At 45.2% G+C, this 4530-nt stretch overlaps 1 pseudogene; it reads left to right on the forward strand.

Annotated features, from left to right (window-relative positions):
• The first annotated feature begins 209 nt into the window (after nt 1–209).
• Nucleotides 210–2542, forward strand: LOC149443141 (uncharacterized; annotated as a pseudogene).
• The last annotated feature ends 1988 nt before the right edge of the window (nt 2543–4530 follow it).

The following is a 4530-nucleotide window of genomic DNA, read 5'->3' on the forward strand; positions in this document are numbered from 1 at the left end:
CTCTTGCCCAAGATAGCCAGTACCTTTTCGTCTTCACCCATGAGGACCGTGTAGCTGCAATCCAGGATATTCCCCAACCTAAAGCAGCTAAACAACTGCATGCCTTTCTTTTATCCTACTGCAGGGCATGGATCCCTGATGCATCGGTCCTCAGGCAACCACTCTATGATGCTCTCAAGTCTGTGTAATTTACCTTGTCAAGTGAGGCCATGGACAATTTTATTCTGCTGAAGCAAGCAATATCCACTGCTCCTGCCTTGGGACTTCCAGATTATGAGAAAAGCAAGGCCACACCACAAGGGTCCTAGCTCAAGTATATGGAGGGCAGACCAGACCCATTGGGTACTATTCTTGCCTCTTGGACCCTGTAGCTAGGATTGGCCCTTCTTGTCTCAGAGCTGTCTTCGCTGCTCAAGCACTGTTGGACAAAACTTCAGACCTCGTTTTAGCACACCCCCTGCTTCTTCTGGCACTGCATGACATTGCTGCCATCCTGAATCAGGTACAACCCTGACATCTGTCTACGGCCAGACATCTACGGTTGCAAATCTCCCTCCTCATTCCTGACAATGTGACCCTCCACAGGTGTCTTACCCTCAACCCGGCCATCCTTCTGCCATTTTTCGAGGGGGGAGAAGAAAGTGAAGAAGTAGACCCCTGCACTACTCCACATGACTGCCTCGAAATGATGCGCATGGAAACCACACATCTCTCTACAGTGAGTGAAATTCCTCTGGAAAACCCTGATTACACACTTTTTGTGGATGGCTCCAGATATGCAGATGAAGGAGGCAAGTACCACACAGGTTATGCTGTGACCTCAGAATTTGAAATTCTACAAGCAGGAGCATTACCACCAACTTTATCTGCCCAGGAAGCAGAGCTTCAAGCCCTCACTACAGCGTGTAAGATGGCAGAAGGTAAAATAGCCAATATTTACACAGACTCAAGGTACGCTTTTGGAGTAGCTCATGACTTCGGTATCATCTGGAAAGCCAGAGGGTTTCTGACAGTGGCTGTAACACCGGTGAAACATGGCCCAGCCATCAAGGATTTAATGGAAGCACTGCTCCTGCCTGACCAAGTGACTGTCCTGAAGGTTAAAGCACATGGCAAACTGAATTCCCAGGAGGCCAGAGGGAACCACTTGGCGGATATAGCTGCCAAAGAAGCAGCGAAAAACCAACAAAAAACGTCCGAGGTGGCCGAAGAGGAGAGTGAGGCCTCAGCACAGATACGTTTGGCGGTACATGTGCCATCTGACAAGCAATACCTGATCTCTATGCAAATGGCTGCTTACACAGAAGAAAGATTGGAATAGATTGATAAAGGAGCAGATTACGATGGAGAATTGTATTCGATGAAAGTAAAAACTTGTTTACCAAAACATATGTATCCAGCAGTTGTCCAATGGGCGCATGGACATGCACATCTCTCTAAGAACTTAATGAACTCACTGATCAGCAAGTATTACTGGACTCCAGGGATAACCACCTTAACCAGAAATTACTGCGCCTCGTGTGTAGTATCTGCAAAATGCAACCCGGGGAGGACGGAAAAGACACTGTAGAAACATCTGGCAAAACCCCTCTATCCATTCCAGAGGGTACAGATTGATCATATACAGATGCCAAAAAGTGGCCGATACGAATATGTTCTAGTGGTGGTGGACATGTTCTCTGGTTGGCCGGAAGCCTTTGCTGTTACAAACATGACAGCCAAGACCACGGCTAAGAAACTACTGAGTGAGGTAGTCTGTAGATTTGGGGTCCCAGAGGTGATAGAGAGTGATCAGGGTCCAGCCTTCACAGCAACCCTTACAAAAGAGATTTGGACAGCACTGGGGGTTCAGTTGGCCCTACACACCCCATATCACCCTCAAAGCAGTGGGAAGGTAGAAAGGATGAATGGGACTCTAAAAAACCCCAAAAAAACAGGATGCTAAAGATGGCCCAAGAGACTAACATGAGTTGGCTAGACAGTCTGCCAATTGCCTATTTAGTGTCAGATACACACCAAGGGGAGAACACTCCCTATCCCCTTATGAGATTTTGTTTAGCTCAGCCCCAGACTTGGCTGTTACTTTCCACAACAGTTGCAATTACAATCTGATGTGTTAACTAATTATGTGACTGCATTATCACGTGAATTAACCCGTATCCATGTCCAAGTGTTTTCTACATTCCAGATTCTGAGTCAGATACAGGAACTCACAGCCTATTACCCGGAGATTGGGTATTAGTAAAGACATTTATGAGGAAACATTCCCTTGAGCCAAGATATGATGGTCCATTCCAAGTTTTGCTGACCACAGCCACTTCTGTCAAAGTGGCCGGGAAGAACACTTGGATACACACCTCCCACTGCAAGAAAGTCCCAACCCCTGAGGAAAAGGTGTTATCTACACCATGACAACTATGTTGTATATCCTTTTTCTTATGAGTCTGAGAGAGGCTCAACAGGTGGATATCACTGAAATAGGCAACACCACTATATTTTGGTACAACTCATCCAACACTCATGTAGCTATTTTCACCTTTGATTTCTGTAGTATAGATCCCATGTGGTGCTATGACCATGATCCATATGATCTTGACACAACGAGCATGTTCTGATAGTAGTGACCAGGTATATATATGTGTCATGGATGATTACTGGGGACCAAAAGATTAGAACCAGATTGGAAGGGATTTGGACTGGTGAGTATGCTCTTGCAAAGGCCATTATGCCTCTCCACATCCTAGCAGAAAATACCCCTGACCCAACGCCTGGCCATAGGAGGAAACGAAAAGCTCCTTCTGGTAGTTTTGACCCACATGTGTATATAGATGCCATTGGAGTCCCAAGGGGGGTGGCTAATGAATTTAAAGCCAGAGACCAAGTAAAAGCAGGCTTTGAATACCTGATTCCCATGATAACTGTGAATAAAAATGTAGATAGGGATAACTATACTAATAATTTTGATTCTCCTGGTCCTGGTTGTATGGTGTGTTATACCATGTGTGGGGAAAGTGATGAGCAAAGCTGTAGACAACAGTACACCTATCTTCCTGAACCAGGAGCAAGGGGATCTCCACATGATAGATGAAGAAAAACCTTATACCCCATTACGGTCCCTCCCGGCCAACAGTAATCTCACAATTTTGTAGGGATAGCATCTGACTTCCTTATGTACAAAGTCTGTGGCAAGGGGGGTGATGAAATAGTCATCACCTGTCTAACGTACAGCATAAAAGAGTTCCAAGGTACATAAGGACAGATGAGCTAGGTTTTATAGGGACAGAGGAAAATAGAAATTTTAAGGGGGGACTGTGATGGATTTGGTAAAATGCCTATTCGGTTTCCTGTTTAAAATATACATTTTATATATATATTTACTTTTATACTTTTTCATGTTTTTAAATATATGTGTTGTGCGTATATATATATTTTGTCTGCTGGGCTTTGCAGTCCTCCTTGTTTGTTCAGAGCGATGTTCTCAACCCCTCCCTTCGAGCTGAGGATCTTATACTTGGGCTTTGAAAATGTGAGGGGGAGTGAATAGATAACGGGCGAGAAGCAAGCATCAAGTTTCTGCACTTCTCCCATATTTCAGCCAAGCAAAATGTGCCTTTTAGAATGTGACTGTATTTACATGATAGTGACGTATACCCTATTGTTCTCCTTGTATAAAAGGTTAAGCACTGCCCTGCAATAAACAGAGATGATATGAAAGTGGTTGTACTGGACAGTTGTCCGTGTAATTATTTTCCGGCGTGCACGCAATCCATATCTCAAAATTAGGAGCAGCAGCAGACATTCAACCCTGAGCCCGATTGTGGTTCCCAAAACCTTTTTAATGGGACTTGTAGTTTTGCAACAGCTGGAGGGCCACCAGTTTGACACCCCTGATCTAGACTGTTTGTTCGTCTCCAGAGAACGGCTATAGGACTACAAGTCCCATGATCCTCTGCTGTCAGAATAATGGAATCCACTCTAACAGGAAGTGATGTAGAGGTCCCAGTACTGGGCACTAGGGGGAAAGGGATGAATCATAGTCTCATCTGTAGATGTCTTTGGATTGTAGAATGATAAAACCGGCTCCTGGCTACATTATAATACAAAGAAAACAGGAATGGATTTACAGGTGGAGGCCACTGACATTTTTTCCCTCCTCTTTTCTGTCTTTTCACTGGTTTTGCATTTGGTTAATGTCTGTGTCACTACTGGTAGCATGAGGCCATACCTGGACCCTACAGAGGTTGCACAGGCAGTCCAACTCCTCCAGGATAACACATCAATACATGCCATTGCCAGAAGGTTTGCTGTGTCTCCCAGCACAGTGTCAACAGCATGGAGGAGGTTCCAGGAGACAAGAGCATGGAGGAGATACCAGGAGACAGGCAGTTCCCCTAGGAGAGCTGGACAGGGCCATAGAATTTCCTTAACCCATCAGCAGAACCGGTATCTGCTCCTTTGTACAAGGAGGAACAGGATGATCCCTGCCAGAGCCCTACAATATGACCTCCAGCAGGCCACTGGTGTGAATGT

The sequence above is a fragment of the Staurois parvus genome, unplaced genomic scaffold, assembly GCF_062004578.1.
Source record: "Staurois parvus isolate SC_StPar_1 unplaced genomic scaffold, SC_StPar_1.0 ptg000874l, whole genome shotgun sequence".
NCBI lineage: Eukaryota > Metazoa > Chordata > Amphibia > Anura > Ranidae > Staurois > Staurois parvus.